The sequence below is a fragment of the Lissotriton vulgaris genome, chromosome 5 (genome assembly GCF_964263255.1).
Source record: "Lissotriton vulgaris chromosome 5, aLisVul1.2, whole genome shotgun sequence".
NCBI classification, from domain to species: Eukaryota; Metazoa; Chordata; class Amphibia; order Caudata; family Salamandridae; genus Lissotriton; species Lissotriton vulgaris.
The window spans coordinates 620,797,950-620,813,708 of NC_141693.1; the positions used below are offsets into that span (position 1 = coordinate 620,797,950).

General features: G+C 47.2%; 1 protein-coding gene across 1 annotated transcript in view; it reads right to left on the reverse strand.

The window, feature by feature from the left end:
• Positions 1 to 15,759, reverse strand: part of CHAT (choline O-acetyltransferase) — a 521,284-nt gene that overhangs the window by 308,496 nt on the left and 197,029 nt on the right. The gene's annotated exons all lie outside the window — the stretch shown is intronic.

A 15,759-nucleotide genomic window follows, 5' to 3' on the forward strand; every position in this document is an offset into this window, starting at 1 on the left:
GTCTTCTGCAGGAGACCCATCTGCTGGCTAAAGACTGTCACAGGCTGCGGACCCCAAAGTTCCCCACGCAGCTTTTCTCTTTCTGCGCTTCCAAGACGGCAGGGGTAGCGCTCATGATCTCTAGGAGGTTCAAGGGGGAGGTTTTGCAAAAGGTAGCGGAACAAAAGGGGAGGCTCTTGGCGTATAGAATCAAGGCGGGAGGTTTAGTGTTTACTATAGGCTCCATATATAGCCCCAATGACCATTAGGATCAGTTTCTACACAGGGTACTAGAAGACGTGACGTCCACTCCTGATAGACACATTGTGATTGGGGGGGACTTGAATGTGGTCTTTGATGCATCTTTGGACAGGTCGGTGCAGAGGCGCCTACATTCGGGGGAGCTTTCGGGCTCGGTTCGTACCCGTTTGGAGGAGCTTGATATGCACGACATGTAGCGCCGCCTCCACCCCGCGACCCGTGCATACTCCTATTATTCCCACGCCCACAAATCATATGCAAGGTTGGATCATCTCTTGGTGACGGGCCCGATGTACGAACTGGCCTCGAGCGCCGACATGGGGGTCCTATCTCTCTCAGATCATGCCCCGCTGGAAGGCACTTTCCGACTGCCTCCGGTGTTTCCCTCGAGAGGGGTCTGGCGCCTCAGGGACACTTTGCTGCATAAGCAATCGGTGGTGAAACAGATCCGTGAATCCATAGCGGAATTTCAACGTCTTAATGACAACGACGACACCACCCGCGCGACGCAATGGGCCGCCTTAAAGGCTGTGCTCCGTGGTGAGTTTATTGCCATCTCCTCGGCGGAGAACAAAGATCGCCAGCTTAAGAAGGACGAACTTACCCGCCAGGTGCAGGAGCTAGAGCAGGTGCATCAACGGACGGGTGCCCCCCGTGTCTGGAGGTAACTGCAGGCCGCCAGGAAACTCCTGTCCGTGCTTGACATGGTTAGAGCGGAGTACGCAGTACTTCTCCTGAAACATAAGTACTACACCGGCGGAGACAGGTGTGGCCGGCTTCTGGCGCACAAACTCAGGGTACAGCACCAACAGCACCGGGTGAAGGAACTAGCGGTCCCCGCTGGAGGGACGGTCACGGAGGATGGACGGATCGCGGATGTTTTCCGGGGTTACTACGCTGATCTCTACGCCGGCGTTCCCCCCTCAGCGCGAGCTGAAGCAGACTATCTAGAGTCGGTGTCGCTCCCGTCCCTGACGCCGGATCAGGCCCAACATCTTGAGCGGGAGATTCGGATTGAGGAGGTGGTAACGGCGATCTCCCGACTAAAAAACGGGAAGGCCCCGGGCCCTGACGGTTTTATCCCTCTCTTCTATAAGACCTTTTGTCAGGATCTCGCACCATTTTTGACGCGCCTATTTAACACGTTCTCTGAGCCGGGCGCTATCCCCCCGGAATTCCTTCAGGCCACGGTATCGGTGATTCCGAAACCGGGCAAGGATCGGACTGCTTGCGGATCCTACCGACCGATTTCACTTTTGAACACAGACCTGAAGATTTTCACCAGTATCCTAGCGGCTCGTCTGGCGCTCCACCTCCCGGGCATGGTTGACCTGGATCAGGCCGGGTTTGTACCGGGCCGGCAGACTGTCGACAACACTAAGAGGGTGACCCATATACTGGAGAAGGCTTCGCGGATACCCGAGGAACGTATGCTCCTCTCCATTGACGCGGAGAAGGCGTTTGATAGAGTGCATTGGCCCTATTTGGAGAAGGTCTTGGGCAAATTTGGCATAGGCGAGAAGTTCAGGCACCTGGTGTTCAATTGCTATTGATTCCCATCCGTGGTAGTCAGGGTGAACGGGTGCAGCTCTCAGCACTTCCCAATAGAGCGAGGCACCAGACAAGGGTGCCCACTGTCACCATTGCTTTTTGCTCTTTATATTGAGCCGTTCGCACAAAGAGTTCGCCAGAACCCCAACGTCATAGGTGTCCGTATGGGGGAGTTCCATCACGCCCTAAGTCTCTACGTGGACGACGTGATATATATATTTTTTTTAATTTTTGGAAAACCTTTATTGTGCATTCGTAAAAGTACATATACGGGCCTACAACCCTCAGGCCGGCCACGAAAACTATTGAAGCACTGTTGCAAGCAATACGATGACACGATAGTACATAAGGAACATAGGCAGACATTAAAGAGTTACACTATAGATCAACGTGATATCGCGTCACAGGAGCTGTAAGGTTAAATTTTAAAGGTTTTTTTCTGCAACAATTAAAGTCCAACTTTTCTGTTTTGATATAAAATACAAATTAAGGTTAAAGAAATAAAGAAGCAGGGCCCATGTAGGCGTAAACGTAACAGTGGCGGTACTTCCACCATACAGTTAACAATTCAAAAGTCAAAGTCCCGCAGGCGGCATGGGGGTCAAGTACGACCAACAGGGGTATCAGGATCAACAAACTAACTGATGTGCACCTCCATCCGCCCGCTCACTATCCCAACACAGGCCCAGGACAGGAAGAAAGAGAAAAATCATAAAGAGGAAAAACAAGGCACCATAGAAACCGAAACAAAAAACACCCCTCCCCCAACCCACCACCCTACACGCATGCAGAGGCTACGGCCTACCCCCCCCCAGCAGTGTGTCTGTCGCCCAATGAACCCGAAATTTAGTACAAGAAAGAAAGAGGAAAGAAAAGGAAGCAGGAAAGCACGACAGTACCTGAAATATGAGAGTAAGAGAAGAAAGTCCAATCTAAACTCCCATAGAACAGAAGCCCGGAGGAGGGCCAGAAACACTTTAACCCGGGCTCCCAGCCCACACCGAACCTCCATCCCAACCACACGACCCACAAGAGACCATGCCAGTCGCAGCCCGAGAGGAGGAATGAGAACAACAATGCAGCCGCCCATTGCACCTAAGGATGATGCAGTCCAAAATACAACCAGCCAAGCAAGGAAAACATAGTGGGGACCCCTCCTTCTGCACGTACCCCAGGACCGCCCGCACACCGAACCCCCATCCCCTAAACAGAAATCAGCAGCTGTGCCCACCAGTTACAACCCTATGTAGGGGAAGACCATCACACAGAGCACATTCTGAAATTCCAAAATAGTGTTAAAATCCCGGTCTTCGTCAGCCAGGCACACAAAGTCGGCACAAAGACCCATCAACCCCGGCCTGAGCGTTGAAGTCCTCCCAGAAATGGCTACTTCTGGACAGTGGACATAGCAAGCAATACTGCAACTGGGGAGGGTCATTACTAAATGCGTGAACAATTCAGACAGAAAGCAGTCCCAACCGAGTCCCCGCCCGCCGGTGCGGCAATTCCACCTGAGAAACCAGCTAGCCCTGGCCCGATCTTGGATGTCCCCCCGTACCCATCCCCCGTGGAAAGGCAATCCCTTCGGAAACAAAGAGACAAGATGGCCGCAATGGGAGAGGAGGAGGGACTTGAGCACAAGATGGACGTCGCCAGCCTCCAAGGAGTTCCCCGTAATCGGTCAAAAGTCCCACCGGTACTTCCAAATGGCAAAGATTCCACAGCGGGGAGAGTGAAACCCCAAAGTACAAAGCAAGCGAAAGGGCGAGAGGCCATGTGTCTGGTGCCCAAAGCAGTGTCGATGTTGAACAGGGCTGTATTGCAGACTCGGGACAAAGGGGAAACAAAGTATCACCAACCAGTCCGATGGGTAGCCTTAAGCTGCTACAGTTACCAGTAATAACATCAACAGTAGCGCTGTGAGCCCCCGGTGACTTTTCATCCCAGTCAGCCAGCTGCGAGGGCAAATCCAAACGTTGTGGGGAACAGACCCTCCGCTCCCGCCCCAGACCAGTCTCAATTGCTTCAAGCTTCTCACCCAGGATGCGGTAGCCATGTTCCAGCGCCGATCGTAGTTCACCCAGGGCAGCAACAATGCCTCCATAAGACCGCACAGTCTGTAGTTCCGTTAACTCCAAATCCAGGGAGGATACTTCTGATCTGGCTCCCAGTGCGGCCGTGGGATAGCAGTCCCAGGGCGAGGACGGGCAATCCCCCCCACGCTGCAAGGAAATAGGCATCGCCATCTTGCCAGCGGTCCAGTTTTAGAACAGGGGGGGTTGAAGGGTTAGCGAGGCACTACCGATAATCAAGGCAAGCCCTCGGTGCCTTCAGAGTCGTCTCACGGTCAGCAGTTATTCCCGGGAACCGCAGCAACGTTGATGACTAGCCATGGCGGTGGGGGGGGGCTCGCCGATGCCGGTCAGGAGCTGCAGTGGGGTCCACGCAGCACTCCGTTAGCGCCATACAAAGGAGTCACTCACCCGGCTCGTCCTTGCCACACACTCGCGCTACACTGGCTTCGTGCGATACACCCCTGGCAGATTACGCCGGACGTTTTGCGTCCCAGGCAGGACGACGTGATATTGACGCTCGATGATCCTCGGAGGTCATTGCCTGCGTGTATCGCAGAACTGGAAACCTTTGCGACCGCGTCGGGTTTCAAGGTAAACCTTGGGAAGTCGGCGGCCCTTGACATTTCGCTGTCCAGCACCACCAGGACTGACTTGCAGAGGCTCTTTCCTCTGAGCTGGTCTACGGACCGGGTACCCTATTTGGGGATTCTTCTAGCACCCTCTCTCCCTGCTATGGTCACTGCCAACTATACGGCTTTAAGTGCGAAGGTCAAAGAGGAACTGGCTCGCTGGGACAGGGGCACGTTGTCGTTGCTGGGAAGAGTGGCCGCGGTGAAAATGACCCTCCTGCCACAAGTCCTGTACCTATTTCGAGCTCTCCCGCTGCAACCCCCCAAGGGATGGCTAGCGCAGACTCAGTCTGCTAACACCCGCTTTGTGTGGCAGGGCCGTAAGCCTAGGATCAAGAGAACCATTGCCACGCTGGCGCCTGAGTCTGGTGGCCTTGGGATACCAGACCTGCATAAGTACTTTCAAGCTGCTCAACTGCGCTACTTAGTGGAGTGGAGCCGGTGGGAATCGGACAAACACTGGTTGTTTCAGGACCAGGCGGTGGCGGGCAGGACGCTGCAGGAGGTGCCCTTCCTGCGGAGGGCCCACCGCCCCCCCTACCTCTATGCGTCCTTTGTAACACGGGTCCCGCTCCGCGTGTGGGACTCCGTGTCCACCAGGCATGACCTTACCACTTTTCCCTCTCCGTTCACGCCGCTAGTTGGTAACCCGGACTTTGGCCCGGGTATGGAGTCGGGAGCCTATGAACTCTGGCGAGCGGCCCGCTGCTCCGCCTTATTTTATATGTATGGCCCGGAGGGTGTGGTTTCCTTCCAGGACTTGCGGCCGGACTACGGCCTTCCCGAGACGGAACGCATGCGATATATGCAGGCGCGCCACTGGACGCTACAGCCGCAGGTGCGAGCAACGGCGGACCGGAAACTCACGGCATATGAGCGTTGGCTAGTAACTCGCTCATCGGACGCCAAGCTTATTTCCGACCTTTACAAGATGCTGCAACCTCCCCCTTTCACATCTACAACCCCGGGAGGGAGCGGTGGGAACGAGAACTTGGACGAGCGTTGAGCCACACTGATTGGGACCACATTTCTTACCGGGCGTGACACTCTGCCTACCACACTTGGCTCACGGAGACTTTCACCAAAATTACGACTTATTGGTATCGCACCCCCGAGAAGTTACATGCAATGGACCACTCTATACCCAAGACATGCTGGCGCAACTGCGGCCAGACTGGCACACTCACTCATATACTATGGGACTGTCCCCTGCTGACTCCTTACTGGGAGGAGGTACTGAATGAGATTGACCAGTGCTTTGGGATTGAATTACCCCGCTTCCCCGCCTATGTTCTACTGGGCTTGCCAAATGGTTTAATGTACCCACTAAGGTCTAAGAGAGGTAGACAGATAGCGATAGCCCTGGGATCGGCAGTACAGAACATACTCATACACTTGCGCACTACCACACTTCCTACTGTTGTTGGCTGGCTACATAGACTGTGGCATGTCCTGGGCATGGAAAAGCTGTCCCTGGTGGTGGCGGGGGAGGTGGACACTTTTGAAGAGCTGTGGGCGCCATTCCACACATTGTTAAGATCGGAATTCAAGCCTGGCCAAGTAGGCAGTTGGAGGGAGGGATGGATACCAAGCTGCCACAGTGAGAAGGCGGAAGGTCGACGGCACAGTACAGGGGGTGGGGGGGGGGGGAGTTGGGGGGTTGAGGGGGGAAGTTGGCCGGGGGGGGGGGGGTTGTCTTTTTTCCTTCCTTTTGTTTTGTTCCCACCCACAGGTGCGCCAGCCGTGAGACTTTGGCACGAACGTGCCCATCGCACTGAACGAACTGCCTTCACGCATCTGTTGAATTGTACACACTGATTTGGGGGTGCACCAGTGGTTATTTGTCTGTAATGTTGTCCCCTTTTCTTTTCCTACTGCAATAAAATACTTTAAACCTAATTATATGTTATTATGTTAGACTGATTTTTTGTTTTTGAACTTTTTGTTTCTGCAGCCCTGATGATGTCCGCTGCCGGACGAAACGCGTTGGCTGTGTTGTATTCTGTATACTTCATGTTTTTGGATTAATTTGGAAACCTTTGATTTTGATGAAACACTGTCGCCATAATTTGATGAACTTGCCTTCAATAAAGAACTTTGGGAATCAACAACTTTGAACCTGCGACAAATTTTTGAAAATTACGACGCTCCTTCAGCTGTAAATAGTGATTATTTGGATTGTTTGGGGTCCGAACGGTAGATCCCTTGAGGTTGAGCGTACGGACTTTGTGGATTGGTGGATGATTACAAATGTATACATTTATTTCTTTGTGCTTATTCTTTCACCCATACTGTTACTCTCAAATTGTACTGTCTGTGAAGGACATTATGGACATGAGTTCAAATCCTGGCCTGGACTTAACTGTAGTGTAAAAAGAGCACGATTATGTACTTAATCACCCTTTACGTAAAATGTAAGTGTCTTGAAATGCATATGTAAACGTTAGAAGTAGTTAAGTAATGTAAATACCCCATTAATGTACACGATCTTGTATCTTGAATACCCGCCAGTAATGTGCAGAACTAATTTGCTCCCCTAAAAGCCTGGATTTAGGTAGAATACCAATGCATACATACTGGCACAAGAAAAAAAAAAAGAAAAAAACTAGCATGTAAGACGCTAAAGTGTAGGTGCCTGGGGTATTTGCTGTGCATGTAAATAGATACTTTACAAAATGCATAAAGGGGCTGTGTTTTGAGAAAGGGCATGTGCGCTGTTTTCCTCACTTTTGCAAAGCCACCACCTAGTTATTAATAATACGCAGGAGCAAGGCGCGCTCCAGACTTGAGTATTTTTGTCCGTCAGCGCATCATGTGATGCAGAGACAGAGGCAAGGGGCTTGTTGAAGAACCTAAAGCAAAAACTCAAATTCTAAATATTTCATAGAAATGCTTTATTTAACCTTCATTACTGGGAATTTAGAGATGTTTGACAACTTTCCACTAAGGAAGTTGAATTTTTTCTCGAAATATGTGCCACCTATTAATATAGAAATGTGCCTTGTTAAGGAAAATATGCTTTTATTATATGTGCATAAGTGACAATGCTGCTTATTTCTGCAGAAAGCTCTTGTTTTGTATCGTTCTCGCACTGCTATTCTTTGAATATTGAACTCACTGAAATTCAGAGGCCTTAAAAGAAAAAGACAAGAGTCAACTGACGATGAAAGTGCACTCTGAAATGGACTTACATGGCAAGCGTAGAGATGTGATCATTTTTTAAATCATCAGATGTTATCGAGAAACTTGAAAATTTTTACAAAAAATATACCATCTATTAATATGGAAATGTGCTTTAATGTTTATATAAACATATGTAATAAAATGGATGTGAGGAAAATTAGCTTTTATTAAACGTACAAAACTGATAATGCTGCTTATTTGTGAAGAAAGCTCTCATTTTTTTCGTTATCGCAGTGCAGAGAAAGAATATTGAGGTAAAAATATCGAATTGCACAAATATCGTAGTAAAAATATCATGGGTCACCAATATCGACAGTAAAATCCTCGTGGTCAAGAAAATCGATTTTAAGTAAGTAATATCCATGTAAAAAATATCAAAGTGTTTAATATTGTTTATATATGTGTGATGTTTGTTTTTTTGTATAAGAATTGTTTGTATTTGTATTATATGTGTTAACATTTTAGTTGTTAATAATTTTATTTAATTGAAGTTTGCGTTTTTAGTTCTGTAGTGGGTTTTGGGTTTATAGGGGAATAGGGTGGGGGGAAGTCATTTAATTATATACATTTAATTATATACTACTATAGTAGTTATTATTTTGTATTTGAAAATTGCGTTTTTAGTACCGTAGCGGGTTGTGGGTTTATAGGGGAATAGGGTAATATAATTATATAAAATGTATAGATTTTTTAAAGTATTATAATTTGTTTAATTGTGATGTTATAGTGTTAAATGTTTAAATTAATTTATTAATAATTGTTTAATAATTAGTTGTTAATTAATTTAAATTAGTTAATTAGTAATTAATTATGGTAATTGTGTAATTAATTTTAGGTGTGTGTTGTGGTGTTTATAGGTGTAAATGGTGGGAAGTAATTTATTTTTTATTGATGAATTATTAATTATTTGTTAATTAATTTAAATTAATTGAGTAATCAATAATCAGAATTGTGCAATTCATTTTAGGTATGTGTTGTTGGTATTATAGTGTTAAAGAATGTGTACTCAATGAATTTTTTATTGATAATATATTTTTAATTCATTATTAATGATGTTAATTATTGGTGTGGTGTTATAGGGTAGGAAATCAAATAAATACATTTATGTTTTAAATCATTTATTTGTTTGTGAATATTTGTTCCTTCTAAATAAATATTGTTGTACATTTATTTTTTATGTCATACTTGTAAGTTTTTGTTATGTGTAATTAACATCATATTATGTGTTCTTTTTATATGTTTTAATATATTTTATTGTATATATTTAAAATATTGTTTATTTATTTTCAAGATTATTGAATTTTTTTTGTTTAAGTGTTATTAGCTACTTTTGTTTTTCTGCTATCCAATACTTTCCCTACTATTGCACTCACTGGAGTGGGAATAGTCATTTTTACCCCTCCGCTATCAAACACGTTCCCTACTGTTGAACTTATTGCAGTTGGAATAGTAAATTTAATTGTTTCGCTATCCAACATTTTCCCTACTGTTGTATTTATTGTGTTGCAAAATGTACTTTTTAATTTTGTTTTATTAGTTTAATGTTTTCATTAATCATAGAATTTTTTTAATTTTAAATCATTGATGTATGTATTTATTTTATTTTTATATAAATTAAAAGTTTAAAAAATAAACAAGGATAATAGTTAATAAATGATTTTAAAGTAAATGCAGGTATATGTATAAATTATTGTTTGTGTGTTTATATTTTTTAATTAAGTTTAATTATTATATTTAGTTAAAATGTATATTAAATTCAATTCATTTTGTTAATGATAATATTAATATTTTATATTTTTAATATATATTATTTTATTTTATTGATATATTTTTTACATCTATATTTTTTACTTTGATATTTTTGATTCACATTTTTTTGGGTCGATAATTTTACTATCTATATTTTTTTCGATATTTTTACCATCGATATTTTTACCATTGATATTCTATCAGTGAACCGATCTCACACTGCTAGGCCTCACTATTTTTTTTTCTGTTCTATCCCTTTAAGAATATAAATGCTTTCGCAAAAGATGAACTAATATTACAACTGAATTGTAGAACCTGACCTCATAATGAAATGTGCTGTTTCCTGAAAATTGTATTTCTCTTTTCCTCATACCATATGATTTCACTGTATTTAGATTTCTTCCTCTGCCACATATTCACAATGAACAAGCGTATTAATGCTGCAGTTTAAATTTTGTGATTTAACTAGGATATACCAGGTTTAAATATTTCATTTTATAGAACAGCTCATTGTATTGTATTTTATGCATATTTATATAGCGCATGGCTACCCGGAGGCGTCCCAGCGCTTGCAGTAATAGCAGGATAGTGTCACTCAGTTTGGGAAGAGGAAGGTTTTCAGAGCTCTTCGAAAAGATAGGTGGTTGGGTTCTGATCGTAAGGAGAGAGGAAGAGAATTCCAGAGTCTGGAGGCAGTGGCCGAAAATGATCGGCCTCCGCTTCTGGCCTTACGAATCCTAGGAATAATGACCAGGTTCTTATTTTCGGAGCGAAGGGATCTTTTGGGCTTGTAAGACTGGATAATGTCTTGAAGAATGGGGGGACCAGAATTTGAACAGAGACTTGTGGACAATGCATACGCTTTTGAACTTTACTCTCTAATCAACTGGCAGCCAATGAAGAAATTTAAAGGATGCTCTGGCTGACTGGTGTTTAGGAATACCCAGTAAAAGTCTGGCCGCCGGGGGAGGAGCCACGGACGCGTCCAGAATGGCCGCGTAAGCCGAGCGCTCCCGAGACCCTCGCCACCCCTCGGCACTATCCTGTATATGATCCTGTAATTGGATCCTCAATCCTGAGAGCGGTTCGGAAGCGGCGCCGGACGATGTAATTTGCGTCCCGGGCGACCGCTTTTTGACCTGCTGAGAGCACCGGACAGTTAGCGGCCTATTGTGAGATGAAGCCGGGGCCTCGAGTTTTCGGCCGGTCCCGGCCGTAGTCTAACAACATTGGGGCCGAAAACCAGAAGTCGCCGGCTCGGCCCCGCAGACTCCCCATCCTTTGACGTCTCAGCCGTAGGGGGAGGCCCCCCTCCCCCCCTTCACTGCCCCCCAGTGTTGTGCTGTGTGCAGGTACGGGGACGAGGCACTGGTGACTGGCTGCGGAGAGCATCGGAGACCTGCAGGCTCCAGCTGGAGGCCTTTAAATTTCTCCTGTTTTGCCAGCCCAGGACAAGAAGTGACTGGGGATGAGGAACTCTGCAGTGATGGAGGCGCTCTCCCCGGCTCTGTGAATAGCGATGCATGGTTGATGGGGGTTACACGCCGTTTGAGGTGCACTGCAGTGAAATTGATGGCCCTGCAGGTTTGAAGGTTTGAGGTACCTGGCGATGGAGACAGAGTGCCTAAGTGGTGTGGTGCGCTATATTTGCTGGCCTGTGAAGCTCTGCGGTGGTCTCTGGGATGAACTGTGCTGCATTGGGAGGCCCCCGGTTCATGTTGTGATAGAGCCTGGGATGTGGCGAACTGGCCGGAGAAGTGGAAGTGGTACTGAGGAAGACTGGCATGGGCAGAAATGAAGGGGCATATGTTCGGCGTTGGACTCCTGTGCCGCGGACCACGGTGTAGACTCTGTGGAGTTACAGATGAAGAGGCAGACTAGGGCCTCGCTGTTGTACTGAAGAGGGCCAGATAGCATCGTCGTCGGACGTATGGTCAGATCTGAGACTGAACGAACGTCCCCCTGCTGGTCGGCTTAACTCCTTGGGGCTGCGCTGCCCGGACGGAAGTGACTGCAATACTGCCCATGCAGCTCTACTGGTCAACTATTGTTGTGATTACAGGGTTGCGGCTACTGCTGGATTAGCTCTTTCCTGATTGTCAGCATGGCGACCAGACCTGAGCCGGAGAAACAACAGTAAAGGTCAACTAGAGGAGCTAAGTTTACTCATACTAATACATTGGATCGCTATTCACAACCTAGAGGGTCGCCTTCTGGAACTGGGAGGCCACAGGACGGGGGGGGGTCGACCCGTTGACTGCCGCAACAGAATTTACGTTGCAAAATGTTATTGTCACGATCGATGGGGTGAAAACCTCTCTCGGACAAAAGATGGAGTCTTTGGACCATAAACTGGATACAGTCACTACAGAGGTTAACTTGATCAGGGCGGACCTCACCAAAACTAGTGAGAAGGTAAAATCACTAGACATCAAGACGTCCAGTCTCACCGACGATGTGGCGATTCTGCAGCAAGGCCTCCAACGCAGCCGCAAGTCGTAAGCTGGATGAGCATGAAGGGCGGGCCCGTAGAAACAACGTGCGCATTATTGGTGTACCAGAGAAAGCCGAGGGTCAGGCTGCGGACCTCTTTGTTGAAGACATTATACTCAACCACTTGAAACCCAGAGGACTGAGTAACTTCTTTACAGTGGAAAGAGTGCACAGGATTCCGGGTGGTAGGCCGCAACCAGGAGCACCTACCCGGCCTATGATAGCGAGGGTGCTTAACTTCAGGGATAGAGAAGCTATCCTGCAAGCCTCCAGGATTGGGGGCCCCCTGAAGTATGACAACCCTCAGTTTCTTCCCGGATTTTACTCAGGCGATACAGATATAACGGCAGACTTTTATTGGTGTTAAAAAGAAACTCTGTGATAAAGGACTAAAATACGCAATGATGTACCCTGCTAAGTTACGTGTTGAACATGAGGGTAAGGTGCTCTTTTTTGATAATCCTGAAATTGCCTCGGATTGGATGGAGGGTCTATCCTCCTGGGATGATCAGCGGGGACAGAGTGGTGCAGAAGATGAGACTGTACAGAAGTAATAATAATCATTGACATTGTTGCAGGTGGGGCTTGGCCGAATTGATGAGTGGGCCCTGGCTGGCTGTAGAGTGTTCGTGGAACTGTTAAATGTGGTAACGGTTTTAAAATGTCCAACGGTATATTCAGGGGTTGGGCGGGGAATCGGAGGGCTGTGCTCCTCCCCGGGTTCCCTTTTCGATAGATAGGTAGTTAGATCATGGGGCGACAGGCACACTGCGAGTTGGGGAGGCTGTACACCGTGAGCAGGGGTGCAGGAAGGGGGGTTGTCAGTGGGGTTTGTTTGACAGGGAGATTTTTTGTTTTGTTAATTGTTTCCTATTATTTGTGATAGGCATTGCATCTGAAGGTTTCGTCCTGAAAAACATCATATTCATAGTGCAGGAGTTGGAGGGAAAGCAGACCCATTTCATGTTTGACGATGGGGGGTAAGGGGCTGAGGGTACTGAGTTGGAATGTCAATGGGTTGGGGGAAAAGATTAAACGTAGTGTGGTGCTTCAGTTTCTGAAACGTCACGCCCCGGACGTGGTCCTGCTTCAGGAGACACACTTAGTGGGAAATTCATGCAAGGCGATGCATAGAATGGGTTACCGACTGGTGGCACATGCGGGATTTACTTCGGGTTCTAGGGGAGTTGGGGTCCAGCTTAGGAAGACGCTCCCGATGGTAATTGACTCCATTATTGAGGATGATAGAGGCAGATATATAGGGGTGTCTGGACGTTGGGAGGGGCACACCCTCTCCTTGTTGTCGATCTACGTCCCCCCAGGTATGCAAACAACTACCTTCACAGATTTGGGGAAAGTTCTTCTGGACCTCCTGAGTGGTCTATTGATATTGGGAGGTGACTTTAATGCTGTGGTCTCCGGCGCTATGGACAGGCACCCGCCAAGAGATACAGGGCGTGTGCAAAGATGGCTTCCTGATTTTATGGATGCATTGTGTTTGATAGATGGCTGGAGACTGTTTCATACGGGCCAACGACAGTACACCTTCCACTCTGGTGCCCATAGTAGTCTTTCACGTATTGATCACTGTTTATTACCTGCGGCTCAAGCACACTACCTCATGGGGTATTTCGGATCACTCGCCACTTTGGTTCCGATTCGATATTGCTTCGGGATCGGTAGCTAGAGTGGCCCCCATTAATCCCTGGTACATGCGAAATCCTAGAATTGGTGCGGACCTGTTGAAGGCGATAGAACTCTATTTTCAAGAGAACGAGGGATCAGTGTCATCTCCGATTTCACTTTGGGAGGCCACCAAGACAGTCATAAGGGGTCAGGCTTTGTCATTGATCGCAGGAGCAAAGAAAGATCGTAATGAAGAAATGGCAAAGGTAGAATCTAAGGTAACTTGCATTGAGGCAGATTTGGAGCAGGAGGTGACTCAAGCTAAGCTTCATGTTCTGAGTCTCAAGCAGCTGGAATATAGAGCGTTGGGTACAGATAGCACCAGAGCCCTAAGTGGGGAGCAGCACTGTCGGTTATATGATGTTGGTGATAAGGCCGGGAAACTAATCGCCTGATTAGATAAGAAAGACAGAGCAGATCGTGTAGTCCCGGAGATTGAGACGGCTGAGGGGGCGTGCATGACGGACCCTAAGGGTATAGTAGGGAGGTTTGCGGAGTATTTTCGGATGGTTTACACCTCGGTTTCTGAGTTGCTGGAGGAGGATTTGCACTTGTTATTGCGAGATATCCGACTCCCGCACCTGACTAGGGAAGGCCGAGATTTTATGAATAGTGCCCCCACAGTAGATAAAGTTGCTCTGGCAGTGCATTCACTGAACTCGGGTAAGGCATTGGGCCCTAATGGGCTCCCGATCGAGTTGTAAAAACTCAGGCCTGATAAGATTGCTCCCTACCTTAAGAGCATGTTCGTGGCGGCACGGGAACAGAAGGTGTTACCATATGATCAGAGGGTGGCATCTATTGTAGTCATACATAAGGAAGGGAAACCAAAATCCCACTGTGCTTCGTATAGGCCCCTCTCGTTATTGAATGCGGAACCAAAGATTCTGGCCAAACGTTGTCTAATAGGCTTATTAAGGTGATTAGCGGATTGATACACGCTGATCAATCAGGCTTTATTCCCCATAGGAACACAGCTTTAAACCTTCGCAGGTTGCACGGAGTACTGGCCAGAGCTCATACTCTGAGAGAACAGGCTGTAATAGTGTCACTCGATGCAACAATGGCCTTTGACACGGTGGAATGGCCGTACCTGTGGGCAGTGTTAGCTAAGTTTGGTTTTGGGTCGAGTTTATTCGTTGGGTGCGTTTGTTATACACTGAACCTCTCACTCAGGTGGTGGTAAACAACCGGGTTTCATCACCATTTTGTCTCGGGCGGGGCACCCGGCAGGGGTGTCCGCTCTCTCCCCTTTTGTTCTCTGTGGCACTTGAGCCTTTGGCGGCCTGGATTCATTGAGAACCCTCGATTCATGGTATTCGATGGTCCCCTCATTTAGAAGATCGGATCTCACTGTATGCAGATGACATTCTGCTCTATTTGACATCACCCAGAAAATCATTAAATGTTGTCTGTGATGTTCTGGCCTCCCACCGTAGAAACTCCGGGCTCACTATAATTTGGGGAAAATCCTATCTGTTGGTTCTGAGTGGCGATACCCCCATTCTCCCACGAAACTGCCCGATTAAAATCGCCATGGATGGGTTTAAGTATCTAGGTATCTTTATCTCAATGGATCCCTCAGTTAGATACGAAAGAAACCTCCTTCCCCCTCTGATTAGACTCTGAGGCGATGTCACCAGTTGGAGGAAGCTCCCTCTCTCCTTGTTGGGGCGTGCGGCCCTCTTTAAGATGATGTCCTTGCCTCGTTTTCTTTATGCCCTCCAAAACAAATTAGATATAGTGCCAGCAGTTATTTTCGGGAGGTGGAGGGGATACAGCGTAGTCTGATATGGGAGGGCAGACCGCGTATTGCCTTGGCCAAATTGACCCTACCGTGGTATGACGGTGGTATAGCTCTCCCTGACATCAAGAGATACTATTGGGCATCTCAGTTGGCAGCCATAAATCAGGGTACTTACGTGCCCGATACGGACCCAGGATATGCGATGGGTAAGTGGCTGCTCCCTGAGGGTAATTACAACAGAGCGTTGTACACCAAGTCAGCAGGGAAAAGTTTAACGGGACCAACTAGGGTGGCGGTGCGGATATGGCAAGACGCTACTAGCTCTTTGGGATGGAAGGACTGACTTACGTTGGCCACCCCACTATTCGACTCGGACAAATTAGGCAAGCTTTGGAACACAAAGGGT